Source organism: Miscanthus floridulus, chromosome 7 (genome assembly GCF_019320115.1).
Source record: "Miscanthus floridulus cultivar M001 chromosome 7, ASM1932011v1, whole genome shotgun sequence".
In the NCBI taxonomy this organism is placed as follows: domain Eukaryota; kingdom Viridiplantae; phylum Streptophyta; class Magnoliopsida; order Poales; family Poaceae; genus Miscanthus; species Miscanthus floridulus.
This window is the reverse complement of record NC_089586.1, coordinates 21,889,997-21,908,988: the sequence shown is the minus strand read 5'-3', so window position 1 is coordinate 21,908,988 and position 18,992 is coordinate 21,889,997. Positions and strand designations below refer to the sequence as shown.

General features: G+C 39.8%; 1 pseudogene; it reads right to left on the bottom strand.

Annotated features, from left to right (window-relative positions):
- Positions 1-977: 977 nt before the first annotated feature.
- LOC136462799 (fatty acyl-CoA reductase 1-like) lies at positions 978-8,948 on the bottom strand (annotated as a pseudogene).
- Positions 8,949-18,992: the final 10,044 nt, after the last annotated feature.

Below are 18,992 nucleotides of genomic sequence, written 5' to 3'. Positions count from 1 at the left end.
AGTGAGAGGAGCGGGTCTGGAGAATGACCGGCGGGCACAGATACGGGGCTGAGTGCGTGCGTGGGACAGGACGAATCCGGATGAGGGTGGGACGACGGCGAACTGAGGTGGGCTGCACGGACGTCCGGATGCGTGCATTCGTTCGAACATCTGGATGCTAGCCATGCCGTATTTAATTCGTGCCGATTAGAGAGAGTCACGGTAAAAAGTGCAGGCTACAGATCCTTTTCCGCAGAACGGCAACTCGATACCGCTTCTATAGAAGTTGGTATAGAAGTAGTGGCAACATTGAAAAAGAAAAAGATAGTTGTAGAATAAATAAATTTATTACTTTTTTGAATGACGTTAGATGTAGACAAATTTTATAGAAATCGATGAATTCTAAAACTTTCTAGTTGGTGACTTTTTATTTGAGATTGCTTAGGAGGTTAGATATATTATATTAATTTCTTAAATTTTAAAATTCAAATTTACGAATGTTTTAAATGACTTTGGATCGAGGCGCACACTATATCAAAGTTGTAGTGCTCAACAAAATTTTAAACTTCGTAGTAAAAAAAATTCCACTAACATTATTTAAACCTAAATTATTCATCAATATAATATTCGTACATGTCTCGTATGGTTTTTTAGACTATTCCATGTGTGCCACTCAGTAACTAACTGTGTCAGTGAAGAAGTTAACACGTTTTTTAAGCGTGTTAACTAAGCCGATGGTTGTGGATCGGTAGGACGATAATAACGCCGATTGCACGATAACCTTATGGTCTTATTATATAGTTGTAGAGATATAGATATTACAAGTATATCCATGGTAATTTATATGAATCCGACGGCTGAGGTGATGCAGCCCGATCGACTCAAGAGTAACTTTATACGTCTATAGAGGATTCAAATATATATAGCGGGCAACAACACTAGTATAGTTTAGCATACATAGCAAAGGATCTTCTTCAGAAAAGATCAACCAATGCATTTCATGATCTGCCTTGTTTCTTCATGTCTGCAGCCACCTTGAGAACTAACAGCTGGTATGTGGGTGTTGAACAAATAAAGCCTCCAGTTGATGCAACTGGAATCAAAGTTAAATATGTATCCATCACCCTGCCTTGCGCCTGTTGTTCCCCACAGCCTTCTCAGGTTTGTGTCATCAAAGCTTCCCACACAGAGATTCAATATAAGAGAAAAAGGTCAATCAGCATCACAGGCAGTAGATCATATATATTGACACTTTTTTATCTTCAATTGCAACAACTAAATTTTAGCTTTTGAAACCTAGCTAGTATATTATTATTGCAATACAGTCACTGTTATATAAGGTCATATCGACTCGCAAGGACTAAAAATTCATCTTGACTTAATCATCGTCTCATATTCAAATGTAAGCAGAATGAACTTCAAGGACCTTGCTTGTCGATTTGAGGGGGGGGGGGGGGGGGGAATAAAATTGATAATAGGAGTTAGCTTTGAATAATAAAGCTCACCAGCCCTTGAAGAAGATATATGGGGCATAAAATTTCGCCGCAGACATCAAGTAATTCAAGCTTCGGTTGAGTTTACTGTGGTACTCTGTGAGGCACCCGCAAAGTAACAAATAGTTCGCTGCATAAAGCACCTATTCATGATAAGATGTTTTCAAGTGATCACCACATCATCTCCATGAAAGATATTTTATTATCGGGGAATTTTAATCCTACATATAGAAGGAATAAAGAGAAATGTGTACCTGCAGTCGTGTTTTATAAGCTAGAACCACATATGTATAGAAATACGCATATCTACTAAACAATATAGGCCTTTTATGTTGAATAATGGTCCTCTTGTCATCCCTCACACGAGGATTGATCAAACAGTAGGCATATGTTGATTCCCCTAGAAGATTGCATGATACACAACAGGAAACGGCTGATTTGCCGGGAGCAAAAAAATTTGCCGGGTGCTTTTTATCGGGCACCCGGCAAAGGAATTCTTTGCCGGGTGCCAGGCCTGGAGGCACCCGGCAAATAAAGGCCTCCGGCAAAGCAGCCTTTGCCGGGTGCCGGGCACTCGGCAAATTCCAGCCGTTGGCAAAAATTGGTCTTTGCCGGGTGCTGACCACTCGGCAAAATATGGCCGCCGACAAAGGTGGCCGGCTTGACGGCGGCCAGCTGCCGTCATCCTTTGCCGGGTGCCACCCCGCTAGGCACCCGGCAAAGAATTTTTTTTTATTTTTTTAATTTCTTTGCCGGGTGCCCCATGACGGAGCCGGCGTCGTAACGACCACTTTTCTTTGCCGGGTGCCGGGTTTGCACTCGGCAAAATCTTTGCCGGGTGCCCGATAAAAAGCACCCGGCAAAGAAATCTTTGCCGACTAACTTTTTGCCGGAGGCTCTTTGCCGAGTGCTGCACCCGGCAAAGGCTTTGCCGAGTGCAAAGTAGCCTTTGCCGGGTGCATTCGGCACCCGGCAAAGCGCCTGAATCCAGTAGTAATAGAGGGTTTTGGAGTGCCGAAGTCACATGGTAAACTACTTGAGCTCCCACATCATTGTAGTGAGTTGCCATCACTACCATCATAGCATTCACCACCATGTCTCCCGGAATCTATCAAATTTATGCATGCATTTCCATGTAGAGAATTAAGTTTACATACTATTTCAATGTGGTTGTTTTTCTTAATTATCCTATTATTGAACCATATTGCATATGATAACTGACCGAATCAAGTACTGAACCACTAATGAAACATGGAAGCCTCTGCTTGTAGGAGGCAACAATAAGGGCATCCATTGTTCTGCAACCAAAATATTATGATGAGGTAATTAATCAGTATATATCCTGCCCATGCGAATTATTTTTTTCAACTAAGGTAATATCTATTTTTTTTATTTTTCCAAAGTAGCAATATTAAATTCCCCTTTTTTCAGGGCAACTTTAATGACAATTATTTATGATAAAAGGCATGTGCAAAAGATATATATGCACATGATCTGAATCTCACACACCTGATTCCTTCTATCCATCCGGGAAATGGATCTTTGAAAGTGCTTATTACCATGCTTGGTCGTACTATGACAACAGGGAGGTCTCCTCTCATGGCGCCAAGCAACATCTCTCCTATAGCCTTAGTGAATGCATAGGCGTTAGGCCACCCAAAATACTTAGCCCTTCAATTTTAAGACATTTTTATTAGTACATCACTTTCTACATCTTATACACATATACAAACCTAGGAGGACCATTACTAAAAAAATATAGTTAAGTGGACCTAGAAAAATTATACCAGAATGAGATGAATCTTAATATTACTAATTAGAGATCTACATTGGAGCCTTCAAATTAATTCTCATGAGATGCGTAAAGAAAAATGATACATTGTACAAATTCTCACAATAGTTAGAAACATATATGTGGTCTTTAATATGGAAGATGATTCTAATTATCATTACCAATAATAGCCATTAGATCTATTCTATTTTCTAAAAACTTTGCCCACCTATACCATTATGGAAGATATTTAAAACAACCCCCTAAACTTGCATTTAAATTACCCACCTTTTCCATTATTAAAGACAATACAAGAGAAACTCTAAATTTGTAACTAGATAACCCACATCTGCTATTATAAATATAATGTAAAGTAATCTATAAATTTACTTTTCAATCAACCATACATGTCATTACGATATAAATTAACCCCATTAATTTGTATCTAAATTTCCCACCATTACCATTATAAAAAAATAAAGTAAAACATCTCTTAAATATTCATTTAAATATCATATTTTATTAACAAAATAATTGAATAACCATGAAGTATGTTATGTATGTTTCTAAATTATATATTTATACCACCATTAAATTAAAATAAGCATAAAAGTTATTCTATTAACAAACCACATACCAATGACATGGACAATTAACTTTAAACTACATTAATACTCCTTGGTAATACATTTTATAAGTTGTTACTTTAGATGAAATTACACATTTTGATTGGAACATTACATATCAATGATGGTAATTTAATTTTATGTAAAGTTTTTGTAAACAATTACTCAGCGGAGCAAATTCAACATCTTGACAATCGTGGTGTAGGTTGAAACGACTGTTTATGCCATATTAGTAACTAATTGTATAGTCTTGGACATAGAATTAATATTTTAACAAAATATAGATGGAAAATTTTGAATAAATGATAAGCACTAGAGTTTCAACTTAACATGTGGACTAGAAATGCAACAAATAATAAGATCAATAGTCCAAAGCCAAAGCATAGATTCATGATGTCACATAAAGGTACACAATAAGAGCTTATATAGTTTAATCTTAGGTTTCAACTAAATACTTATTGAGGACCTACATGCAAAGAATGGCAACAACACATATCTTAATATTATTAATTATATGCCCTCAACAGAGTCTCCACATTAATCCTCACAAGGAATAATTGCCATTGAATAAATCCTAAAATTTTTCATAATAATCATAAATATCTGGTCATTAGCTGAGTCAACTGTAACCATCATAGAGAATAATAACCAATGGATATACTATGTTTTTTTAAAGTACCCGCTTCTGCCAGTATAGGAAAACATAAATAACTCCTAAATCTACATCTAAATTACCAACCTCTATTGTTATGGAAGATATTTTCTAAATTTTATTTTCAATTACTCACCCATACTATTACAAAATATAACATAGAATAATCCCTTTAATTTGGATTTAAACCACTCATGTCTATGTTAGAAAAACATAAACTAAAATATCCGTCAAATCTACGTCTAAATCACCTATAGAAACTGTTATGGCAAAGGATTATGTAGCCATAAAGTATACTATATATTCCATCCATTCTAGAATATAGTGCATTATGACTTCTAAAATTTGTCCTGAAATATAAGGCATTCTATACTGGTGTCCATGCTCAAGCTGGGCAAAGTATGTTAAAACAAAAACCATAAAGTAAGGATAAACTCCTTAATTGAGTTTAAGCTATGGGTACATGCGTCATTTGAGTTTTCCTTAAGCTATCTTATTTTTTTTGAAATATATTGTATTACAGGGGTATATTTCAAAATGACCCATTTCGATCATTATTAAATTCAGAGCAAATGTAAATGTCATTTGTCATGCATACATTAATGATATATATGTTCCTTCACAAACTGCGTACCAATGACACTAGTAATTCATTTAAAATTATATTAAACTCTTTATAATAATTTTGTATTTTTTATATTATATAATTTTATATATTTTGGCTAAAACATTATGACATATCAATACTGGTAATTTAAACACACCTTTTTTTATGAAACTATAAACTTCTTGTAGTTGAATATCTTGAGTGATGTGCTGAAGACTAAACAACTTTTTATGCCATTGTAGTCACTAAGGGCCTTGTTTAGGTTTCCCTTAGTCACTTTAGCTACTAAACTGCCAAACAAACTGACTAAAAAGTGACTAAAGTAGTTTAGTCACATTAGTACCCAAGGAGGTGCTAAAGTAGGCTAAAGTGCTAATTCTACTATGACATCACATTAGCACCTTCTTGGGTACTAATTGACATGATTATATCTGCCTATCATAGTTTAGTCCTTGGGTACTAATTGACATGATTAAATCTGCTATGACACATCAATACTACTTTAGCCCACTTTCTACTATGACATACCAATACTGTAGCACTCATATAACATAAATATGACATCACATTCTAAACCATGATAAAGCATGATTTGATGTGCTAATTCTACTAATTGACATGATTATTGATAGGCAGATTTGTGCAGACCTCTTGAAGCCAAGTTCCTTCATGGCTACCTTTTCTAACTTTTGTGAGCTATCACTACCAGAGTGCTCCTTCATAAACTTTGCTCTCAACTCGTTGGCTAACTCAACCTCTGCTTCAATATCCAAGTGGCGACCCTTCTTTAGCGGTTGACCCAGCTCGAGTGGTTTCTCCAATAGTTGGCCTTTTTCCAAACTGACTACATAAGGACCCTACTTGAAATCTACTATTCCCTTTGTTCGAAAGACACTATATGCTTTGTTGAACACATTAGTAATCAAGCAAAATGACTTAGATACCGCTTACAACTATTGATGGGCAATATATTGAAACATTGCTATATAGTATCAATATAGTGCTACAGTTTCTTCCTCCGTGGGACAAAATTTGAATACAATAAATTCTTCTTCGCAGGGATAGAGGGAGTAGTTCAAATAACTATAGTACACCAACTGGGTTGTAACTTGCACTCAGTTTTCATGTTTATGAATTATTTTTGTATGGTCTTCAATGCATATCTTTGATCATTAATATCTTCTTGAATTTATCCGTAGAATCATTCAATTTTTTAGGGCCTGTTTGGTAGAGCTTTTGCCTCAGCTTTACAAAGCTGTTTTTAGCTTCTCATGCCAACAAACAGGTCTAAATCAAACAGCTTCTCCCTAAAAGCTATTTTCAACTCCTTTCCAGCATAAGAACCGAGGTGAAGCTGAAAATACTAGCTTTTTCCTAGCTTTGTCTCTGCTATCTTCCCTAAAAGTTGTTTTACCAAACGTTTTTTGGAAACAACTTTAGCTTTACCAGTGAAGCTACTTTATGGAACTGAAGCCAAAAAAAAAAGTGATTCACTCGTGAAGCTGAGCTGTACCATATAGGCCCTTAATATTTTATGTATTTTATAAGTGACCATCTGGGTCCTCAATCTATCGTGAATTCTCACCTAGATCCTCCAACTAGAAAAGTGAATATTAAGGTCCTTTAAGTAATTCTATCTATGCCTGAGTAGAGGTCCAAATCCTACCACATCGTCTCTATATGTCTATAGTGCTTGTGCCAACGTGGATGAGGCCAGGTATAAACTAATAGAAAAGATCCTCCCTTCCCCTTCTCCTCCCTGTTCACTCCCTTCTCTATCTCCTGTCAGTCCCACACCCACCTTGTGGTTGCACCCGTGTCCTCGCCCGTGCTGCACTTGCTAGCCTTGTGGCTACGCCTGGGTAGTTGCACTCTAGAGGCCGTGAAACGGATAAAGAGAGGTGGACTGGAAGAGAGAGAGGGCTGCAAGGGGACAGAGATGGAGAGGGAGGATTATTTTTGCAACTTTAACCGGCTTGACCTCATAGGTAGTTGGTAGTGGCGTGGTGGGTTTTGGACCTTTAGCCGAGCACAATAGTAGATTAAGGACCTAGATGTTCACTTTTTTATTTCGAGTATCCAAGTCAAAATTAATAGTAGATTGAGGATCTAGATAATCATTTTTTAGTTCGAGATTTAACTGAGAATCCATAAAACGATTAAGGACCTAGGGTGCATTTTACTCTTTGAATATTATTATATACTTTAAGAGCAACAATATCATATTTTATAGTTGAGGGGGTTACGTGCTCGACCATTGTTTGAGGTTATGTAGCCACAAATATATAGTCGAGGGGGTGTTAAGTGTAGATTTTCCTATAATTTAAGTTTTGACCAAACTTTATCATAAACACTGCATGTATTTTGATAGGAGCAAGCACTAGTATATATATATGTATGTGTATGTCGAACATACGCGTGAGACTTACCGGTAGAAATATGAAGGAGCAATTTGAGGTGAGAACATTGTCTAGCAAATTGACATATATGCGCGGTTCCAAAGGTATTGGATGCCAAGGCAACATCATACCTACATACAGAAGTACGCAACATGCATTATACATGGCGTAGTTAAAACTTGATTAGCTAGTTTACGTATTTCCATCCCAAAACACGCATATGCATGCATGCAGGTTATCGATCGAATATCTTGTCCCATTTGGCACTGCCCTATTTCACTAGGGAAGTTCTTTTTTTTTTTTTGCTTATTTAGCTCCACGGGTAGCTTTATCAGTAGAGCTGAAACTATTTTGGTGATCTATTTAGCAAAACAATTTTACATGTAGAGATCCTTACAATATGAATCCAACCGCAGGACCCACTGAACGAGTGGGAGCGAGAGAAGCTAATTTTCAGCTCTATCTCTCATCCACCCCATGTGAGAGTATGTTTAAGGAGCTCCTCAGTTGAAGCTGTTTAATTTTACTTCTTTTGGCACAAAACAAAATCAAACGTCTCTTAGAGTTGGTGGTACAGATGTGCCAAACAGAACCTTAGTTTGCACGCGCGCACGCACCTCTCGTAAAAATCGGTGGTTGCAGCTCCATGGACGATAACATCGATCTCCTCTAACAATTGTTGAGCTCGGGTGTTTTCAAGTCAAGATTCTGATGCGCAACGTCTCCGGCTAGAGGGGATATCTTCTCTTGGATGAAAGAGTGGAAATCAGCTCCGTGTTTTGCCCGCAGGACATCGAAGAGCTCTTTGCCTAGAATCTTTAGGGGTCAATTTGACAAAAGAAGAGGGATACATGCATTTAGATAATCAGCCATCATGTATATGCATGCAAAACAAGCTTTGTACTCTCTCTATTCTAAATTATAAGATATTTTTGATTTTTCTAAATACATAGTTTTTGCTATGTACTTAGATATAATATAGACATCATGTCTATATAACAAAGCAAATATATCTGAAAAAAATAGAATATCTTATCATTTGGAATGGACGAAGTATGTATTCAAGAACCTCGTGGAGCACACGCTGCTGGGCGGCCGCGTCGTCCGGCGCCCGCACTAGCAGGTAGAGCTTCTTCACGTCCGGCTGAACTCGCAGAATCTTCTCCACCAGCACTGCATGCATGCGTGATGGATGTGTCGATTATTTGGCAGTAATACTTTTGTTAATATTCTTAATTTACTCCGCAAGACACGATGAATATCTTGGATCAAATAAAGAACGAAGATGCAAACAAGATAATACTAGATAACAGTAAGAGTATGCTGGCTGTACATTTTGCTAGGAAGCCAGTAGAGCCGGTGACGAGGATGGTCCTGTCCCTAAAGCACCATGCAACTTTAGTAGCGCCCATGGCTGCCATGGCTATCGATTATTTCTATCGATCTATGCGCAGGTGTGCTACTTACTCCTATATATATTTGCTGCCGATCTTTGTCACTCATCAAAGCAGAAGAGGAAGAGGCGAAGACGCTTCCTTCGTCACCTTGCGTTCGTCGAACTCTGCATGTGAACCACACATGCTCTGCTTTGCACTCCGTACAGATCTGACGGGTACGCAGCCTATTCGCTGGCTCGTATATGATCGTGGATTATAAGCTGAAACAATATTTTTCTCTTACACCAAATCAATCAGCAGTAAATAATCTACGATCGTTTACGACGAAACGAACAGGCTGATGATTGTCCCGCGTTCAATGAGGTGGGTACCAGTCATTTTATGTTTCCATTCCTGAAAAAAGCTGTTAATGTTGAGGATGACCCCAAACCAACACACTAGCAGGGCCTTGACGTCCAAAAAGGTTACACACAACTTGCAACGCAGCAAGAACGTGGCGTAATCAATCAAACCAATTTAAAGACCGATGAGACCGATGTAGAGCCTGTTCTTGGTCGAAAAAACTTCCGAACTTCTCCCGAGAAGATCTATCAGAGAGGAGCACGTGGAGGATCTCCTAGGACCAGCAAGGCCGCCTAGGATGCCGCTGAATCTCGCCGGAAAACTCAACGAACAACAATAGGAGTTGAGAGAGGGGAATTATGGCATAATGAGTTGATAGATTGGTTTGAATGACGATTGGATAGATGAGAACTCAATCGACCATGATCCTCTCATATATATAGATGGGGTGGTCTTATCCTAGTAGGAAACATCTCCATGCCTTATTTTTCAAGTTTTCCACGAGTTTGAAACAGTTCGGATCGGAATCCAAAAGGCCAGATCCGAACATGATTTTCTGTTAGGTATGTCGGAAGTCCCGACTTGGGTCGGAACTCCCGACAGTAGAAACTTCTGAGTTTATCGGAACTGCCGACGTAGGGATAACCCCAGACACCCGAGCAGATTTCTTTAGGCTTGCCGGAAGTCCTGACACCCGTCGGAACTTCCAACAGTCGGAACTCCCGACAACGAGGCATCTTTCCTAGAACATAGCTTCTTCATCCGGACTTTGAATTAGACGTTCCATATATGTTTGTTACCGTCTCGATGAGAGAAACGTAATGGTGAAGTCCGTTTCACATTTTCGACAACTTCACAAAATGGACATTTTTTTGTTGTCAACATATGCCCCCCTGTTTTCAGGTGAATGATGCATAAACCTAAAAACACTTAATCAAATAAATTAAAAACCAAGCATCGACGATACCCATCTCATCGGCTACTCAGTGGCTAAGGACGATGTATACATCGGCCATTTTTTCTAAGAGCGGTGCATGTATCGGCCATTATTTGGAGAGCACTTAGGTTTCTTGCCAAATACTTGGAAAGTACCCTTTCAAATATCTCCCGTTGAATGCTCTCGTGAGAAGGTCACCTTGCAATGTCTCTGGCACATATAAATTTCTGAATATAACTCTGACCACTTTGTAAGGATCTTCCCAATTCGGTGACCACTTGTCAAACTGATTGCTCTTCGATCCAATTGGTAGTATGGTTTTCCACACCAATTCTCCCACTTGAAAGGATTTGCTCCTGACTTTCTTGTTGTATGCTTTGGCAACTCGAGCTTTATCTTTCTCTATTTCCTTGAGAGCTTTTAATCTCACATCAGCCACCTCATCGATGTTATCCATCATCAAATCATGATACACAACATCTGATAAATCATTTTGTTTAGCAAGCCTGTATGCTTCCAAATTCACTTCGATAGGCAACACGGCCTCTTGACCATATACTAACTCAAAAGGAGTAACCTTTGTAGCACCATGCCTTGAAATATGATGTGCCTATAGAGCCTCAGACAAAACTTCATGCCATCTCCTTAGATTCTCCTCAATTTTCTTTTTGATGAGCTTGATCAAAGTCTTATTACTAGACTCAGCTTGGCCATTGGCTTGAGCATAGTATAGAGATAAATTGAGCAACTTGATCTTATATAATTTGGCAAATTCTCTCACCTCTTTGGACACAAACGATGTCCCTTGATCTGTAGTTAACGTTTGAGGGATGCCGAATTTATGAATAATATGCTCAGTGATGAACTCAATTACTTTCTTGTGTGTCATATTCTTCAAAGGAACTCCATCGGTCCACTTAGTAAAGTAATCCATAGCAACTAACACAAATCGGTGTCCCTTTGAAGATAAGGGATATATTTGGCCAATGAAGTCTAGCCCCCAACCCCGAAAAGACCATGGTTTGATGATAGAATGAAGCACAGCAGCAGGCACAAGCTAAATATTTTCAAACTTCTAGCACTCTTCGTAACTTTTGTAGTAGCGAAAATAATCGGCCATCATAGTAGGCCAATAGAAACCGGCTCTACGCAATAACCACTTCATCTTTGTTGCCAATTGATGCATACCACAGATGTCTTCATGGACTTCTCCCATAGCCACTCTTGCCTGATCTGATCCCAGGCACTTAAGCAGCAAATCTTTGGCGGTTCTTCGATAGAGCTCATCATTATGCAATACATATTTGAAAGCGCTCCGTCGAACACTTTTATCCATTTTGGCACTTTGATCACGTAGATATTTCAACAAGGGAGTCCTCCAATCTTCTAAATCGGCCCCAATATCACTAGAAGTTATATCGGGCCGATTTGATAGCTTCTCGGGCGAATTGACCAGGCTGGTCATAGGGGAGTCGGCTTAGCCAACAGGGCCGGTAGACTTAGCCGATTTGGAGGTGCCGACTTGGATGACTAGGGCAGTTGGCTTAGCCGACTTGGCCACAGCAGAAGAGTAGTCGGCTGAGCCAACTTGGTTAGTCGGCTTAGCTGACTGGTCTGTACCTACATAGAAAAAATTAAAATCTTCATGCATCGTCTGTTCTTGAATATAGAAATTATGTCCACTGACATCATAGATAGATGCTTGTTGAGCTAACATGTTGGCCTTTTAATTTTCATGCCCTCGGAATATGCCGAATTTGAAATTCAGCAAAATAATCAATTACATCAAGGCAAGCATCAAGATAAGCTCTTAGTGATCCTTCTAAACATTGAAATTTACTAGCAACTTGTTGTACTACCAGTAAAGAATCACCTTAAGCTTCAACATGTTTTACTTCCATAGACCGCAACATGATCAACCTGAATAATAGAGTTGCATATTCGGTTTGATTGTTAGTACAAGAGAAATCTAATCGGCTTGATATTCCAATTTCAGCATCATTAGGAGAAATAAGAATAATACCAACACCTTGGCCATCTTTACAAACCGATCCATCAAAGTATAATTTCCAGAGTAAAAGTAAGGTAATTGACTTCATCATCTAAATCAATACCATGCTCAACAATAAAATCAGCAAGAACTTGATCTCTTAGTGTTTTTAATGGTTCAAAAGTCAAGTCATATTCTATTAGTGTGTATGCCCATTTGCCTATCCTTCCATGAAGAATTGGCCAATATAACATGTGCTTTATCACATCGGCCTGGCAAGCAGCAACACATATAATAGACAAAATATAATGTCTCATCCTAGCACAAGCATAGTACAGTGATAAGCATATTTTTTCTATATGGGCATACCTTGTCTCGGGATAAAAAAGACGGCGACCAAGATAAGCAATCACATATTCTTTACCTTCGTCTTCTTGAGTCAAAACAACCCCGATTACATTATCTTCGGCAGCAATATATAACTTGAAAGGAACTCCTCTCCTAGGTGCACAAAGAACCGGTGGTGTTGACAAATATTCCTTTATCTTTTTGAATGCCTCTTGTTGTTTTGCCCCCCACGTGAATTTAGATTCATCCTTCAGCTTCAATATAGGGGTGAAAGGAATAATTTTTCCGGACAAGTTAGCAATAAATCTTCTCAAGTAGTTCACTTTTCCAAAGAACTTTTGCAAGTCCTTCTTGCATGTAGGTGCCTGAACTTTCTTGATCTTCTCTATCCTGTTGGGGTCAACCTCTATGCCCTTATCATGAATTATGAAGCCTAAAAACTTTCCAGCCGATACTCCAAAAGCACATTTGAGTGGGTTCATCTTCAATCCATAGCGACGCATCCTCTCAAAAGCAAGATGTAAATCAGCCAAATGAGATTTATGGATGGCCGATTTGATCACAATATCATCAATGTACACCTCCATAATCACCCCCAATTAAATCATGGAAAATCAAATCATAGCTCTTTGATAAGTAGCACCTGCGTTCTTCAGCCCAAATGTCATCACAACCCACTCAAAAAGACCAACAAACCTAGGACATAAGAACGTCGTCTTAGACATATCTTCCTCGGCCATAAAAATCTGATTATAACCGGCATTACCATCAAGAAAGCTAATAACCTAGTGTCCTGAAGCATCATTGATAAGCATATCGGTTATAGGCTAGGCATAGGATACTCATCTTTCGGAGTAGCTCTATTTAGATCTCTAAAATCAATACATACTTTGATCTTCCTAGAATCCTTCTTCTCAACAAGCACAATATTAGAGACCCACTCCGCATACCTGCATGGCTGGATAAACCCCGCTTGCGACATCCAATTAATCTCTTCTTTAATCCTATCATAAATTGTAGAATTAAATCAACGGGGGTTTTGCTTGAAAGGTCTGAATCCTTTCTTAATAGGGAGCCGATGCTCAACAAGCTCTCGGCTCAATCCATGCATCTATGTATAATCCCATGCAAAACAATCAACATATTCTTTGAGAAGCGCGATTAACTCAACTTTGTAATCGGCTTCCAAATTTTGATTAATAAACTTCAGCCAGGGCACAGAGCCATCCCCAATATCAACTTGTTCCAAAGGGTCAGCCGACGTAAAACCTTGGCCCAACTTATCGAGCTCATCAAAATCATTAATAGCTTCATAGGCATTGGTCTTATTAGCCCGAGACTGTTCAACACGATGTTTTAACCATTCAATGTTAGCATCCATTATAATAATGATTACATGATGATATTGAGCTAATTATCAATTGGCTTCAAGGACATAGGAACAAAACCTTGCCTGGTAACACTAACAAATTCAAAACTAGAAAGATCACTACCAGATAAGCAAGCAATAACATCATGCCCCCAAGTGTAGGAGCATCGACTGTAGCAACATCAGTCGATGAATCTGAATGCATGACCTCAACAGCATATCCCACCCATTAGATAAGAAATTGGTGCAATCTAGATGGCACACAGCGATTGGCATGGATCCAATCATGTCCAAGTATCAAGTTATAGCTACCTTGCACGTTGACGACGAAGAACGCCATGGCCAAAGTCTTGCTTCCAATGGTGAGCTCCATGTTAGCAACTCCTCTGGCCAGAATAGGAGCATCTCCTCTGACACCGTTGATCATCATGTTGGTCTTGATTAACTCCTCATCAGTGCCATCGAGCTTCTTGTAAAGTGGATACGGCATCAAGTTCACTATCGCCCCACTGTCCACTAACATGCTATGGACCAGTGTGCCATTGATATGGCCCTTCACATGTAGAGGCTTGAGATGGTTGACAGAGTCATCTGATTTCTAAAATACAGCGCTCTCCGTTGCAAAATTAAATTATGCCACCATGGAGTCATCTGCCATGATGTAGTAATCCACAGATAAAGCAACCACATTGACCTCCACTCTCTCCGGAGTAGCCTCATAGTCAACCATCTCCTTGTCAGGAACCTCAGGAACCTCCATGCCAACCAGAGCAGCAACGGTAGTAATGAAATCATTGGAGGACACCTCAGAGGCACCTGGGATAGCATGAGTCAGCTTAGCTGACTCAGAAGTTGACTTAGCTGACTCTAGAGCTTCCAAAGCAGTAAGGGCAAGCAAAGTTGGCTTAACTAGCTGGCTCAACACAGGAGTCCGCTTAGCCGACTCTAGAGTCGACTTAGCCGACTGGCCAGCAACAGTAGTGGTGTTTCAACCTTCTAGAGGGATTTCAACATGTATAGGGTTGAGGATTTCATTCTCCATCTTAGCAAGCTTCTCCCTCTTCTGTTGCTTATGTCGGCTGCACTGCAATTTGCGCCGTTGAGTTTTATTCAACCCACAAGGACACCATATGGGTTGTCGGTACTTGGAATCTCATTCGATGCGTTTCTTCCCTTCAACTCCAACAACATCTTTCGAAGCTTCATCTTGCTTAGATGCTGAAATTTCTTTGATTACAATGAGCCCATCATGATTAGTGGTGGGAGTTTCCATGAAGCCAATTGTGATAACCGATTGAGACCTAGCTCTTGGTGGGGGAACGATGGGAATCTCAACCTTATTAGGCACATAAACTTGCTGCATTGGTGCCTTCCCGACTCTTGTGGAGTCAAAGTCCTAGAGGTAATCACACAATCTTAACTTGTACTACTAGAGTTCGATTGACAATTGTTCAATCGACTAAAGACGGAGGGTCTTAAAACTGAACCGGTAGGATCTCCCCACCTTTGTTGGCTATGCACGGGTGCTGCCGGAGGATACGACACCCAAAGTCCATAAGGACCCCATTGCGGTGTAACCGGAGGCAGAATTGGGGGACCCTAGCGAGAAACACGAGGAACAACTCTCTGAGATGGAGCTGTTGGTTGCACCACCGCCAATTGCTTGATCTTGTCATCTTCTCGCTTAGGCGGAGTAGACTCTCTTTTTTTAAACGGCTGATTCTAGGAATCAGCCTTTTGTTGCTTATACTTGGTCATGAGCCTATCAAAGGTGCATTGCTTCTTCACAAACTCTCCCTGGTTTTTCTTCTCATTGGTCTTCTAGGTGCCAATCTCAGGTCACTGTGGAACAAATGTGCGCAAAACACGAACACTAGAGGCGTCGAAGCTGTTGGAACCAAGGGAGTTGGCTAAGTCAAATGGCGTAGTCGGCTCAGCTGACTTGGCTGAGGTGGTGGCAGAGTCAGCTAAGCCAACTCCTTGAGTCGGTTGAGCCAATTGGCCCTGCTGTGTACTGGAGTTGGCTTGGCCAACTAGTGGAGTTGGCCTAGCCGGCCTCTGCTGTGCCACCATTGTTTCAAACCACCGCTACCTTTTCAAATATTGCGTTGATCCAGCGGTGATCTTCAACTTGTTCTTGCCTTCATCATCCTTCTCAAGCACCACTTTGCGCCTCAAATTCATTTCGATATTCGGTGCTACACGTGGTTCGCCGATAATCATGTTCTTACGTTGGGCTTTATTGGCTTGCTCTGGATGAATCAAAACAGCGGGTGCCCCTGCTTCAACCATGTGCATATGAAAAGGGGTCTTATCAACTTGCATTTCAGTAAGACTCAATCATCCCTCATTAAGGGCCGATTGGACCTGTCGATGAAAAACATTGCAATTATTAGTGGCATGAGAAAAAGAATTATGATATTTGCAATAAGCCCTTCTCTTTAACTCATCAACTAAAGGCAATGTATAATTGATTCTAATATAACTGAATTTCAACAATTCATCAAAGATTCGATCACATTTAGAGAAATCAAAAGTAAATTTCATTTTCTCATTCTGATTTTTATGAATCGGCTTGAGAGAAGGACAAGTAACCAATTTATTCTTTGCTGACCATTTAATTTTAGTAGCTAAACATTCTTTATTATCATCATCAGAATCATTGGAACAATCACCAACAAAATGCACATTCTGACGATGAGATTTATAAGCATCACGAGACTCTTTAAGGCGTGATTCAATTAAAACGGCCTTTTGCATAAGTTGATTAACATTGTGAAACTCATAATGCTCAAGCTTTTCTCTAATACTAGAATGTAAACCAGCAAAGCATAAATCAGTTAAATCTCTTTCAGAAATATTTAAATGGAAATATCAGTTCTTAATCTCTCTAAATTGTTTGAAAAAAATCATGGATGGACTCATCACGCCCTTGACGAACCGATGCAAGATGAGACAATCTTGTTTCATGAGCACCGCTATAAAAGTGATGACAAAATTTCTCTTCTAATTCAGCCCATGAACCAATAGAACAAGATGGTAATGAAGTAAACCATGCAAAAGCTGTGTCTGTAAGAGATAAAGGAAAATTATGAACTTTCATAAAATCATAAGCACTAGCTTCACCCAATTGTGCAAGAAACATGCTAATATGCTTCATGGTTGATTTACTTCATCACCACTAAATTTCTGAAAGTCAGGTACCCTCCACCCATTAGGTGCTTTCATGAAATTATAAGTAGAAGGGTACAACTTTTGATAAGTATTCCTACTAAATTTAAGTTGCACTCCTAAACTACTCTCAAGAGATTTAGCCAATTCATCCATAAACCGATTCAAAGCATCATCAAAATTGGTAGTAGGAGCATTAGTAGTAACATTAAATGTAGGAATTTGACTAGGTGACTTCGGTGGGTTTGGTAAAACATTATGCCCCGCCGAAGCTCTATTTGTTGATCCTCCATAATCGGTTCGAAGAGCTCGACCCAAACTTTGTGCACCAACACCTGTACGTGTAGATGTGCTAGCACCAGGTTGATCGGCCTTATCTGTTTCAGATGCCGAAGGGGCCGATTGAAATTAGCTAGCAGAAGTATGAGAGGTTTGATTTTCATAAAAATAAAAAGGCATACCGAATTGAGGTTGCTGCACGGCACTCGATTGATCACAATCGGTTGTCTTGCCCTCTAACTTATCCATACATGCTTGAAGTAGATTAGAAAGACGCTGAAGGTTATTACTATGCAATTTTCTTTCATCTATCAACATCTGAGCAAAATTGACATGAGTAGGATAAGCATCAGTATTTACCTCCCATCATACTTAGCTTTTCCGTTGCCCTTCTCCTCGGCGCCTAAAGATTCAGAAGCGGTAGCATCACCGTAGGAGGGTTCACAGAACTGAGTGACCTTGTTGTGCCAATTCTTAGTGTAGCTCTCCAAGAAAGCCTTGACATCGACATTGAGCTTGGCCTGAAGCTTCTGGCGCAACTCATCTAGAAGCTCGTCCATGGATTGAGGAAAGATCATGTTAGCCTCATTGAAGGGGCTGGTCTTGTCACCCTTGTCGGTGGCACCACCATCGTTGCCTCCCATGTTGCTAGTAGATTGATTCTTGATTCGCTTCGCTTTCCCCAACGGAGTCGCCAAAAAGTATGTTGACGTTGAGGATGACCCCAAACCAACACACCAGTAGGGCCTTAGACGCCCAAAGAGGTTGCACACAACCTGCAACGCAGCAAGAACGTGGCGTAATCGATCAAACCAATCTAAAGACCGATGAGACCGATGTAGAGCCTGTTCTTGGCTGAAAAAGCTCCTGAACTTCTCCCAGAAAGACCCATCAGGGTGGAGCACGTGGAGGATCTCCTAGAACCAGCAAGGCCACATAGGATGCCACTGAATCTCATTGGGAAACTCAATGAACAACAAGAGGGGTTGAGAGAGGGGAATTAGGGCATAAGGAGTTGATAGATTGGTTTGTATAATGATTGGATAGATGGAAACTCAATCGGCCATGATCCTCTCATATATATAGAGCGGGGTGGTCATATCCCAGTAGAAAACCTCTCCAAGCCTTATTTTCTAAGTTTCCCACGAGTTTGGAACAGTTCGGATCGGAATCCAAAAGGCTAGATCCGAATAGGATTTTCTGTTAGGTATGTCGGAAGTCCCGACTTGGGTCAGAACTCCCAATAGTTGGAACTTCTAACTTTTGTTGAAACTTCTAACATAGGGATAACCCCAGACACCCGAGCATATTTCGTCAGGCTTCCCGGAAGTCCCGACTTGGGTCGAAACTCCCAACAACGAGGCATCTTTTCAAGGGCATAACTTCTTCATCCAGACTTTGAATTAGACGTTCCATATATGTTTTTTACCATCTCGATGAGAGGAACGCAATGGTGAAGTCCGTTTCACATTTTGACAACTTCACAAAATGGACATTTTTTATTGTCAACAAAAGCGAGAATCATTTTGGGTGTTCTTGTCCCGCATTCAAGGAGATGGGTATAAGTCATTTTCTTGTTTCCATATCTGAAAGAAGCAGCCATCATTTTGACATTCATGAGAGTGACACTAT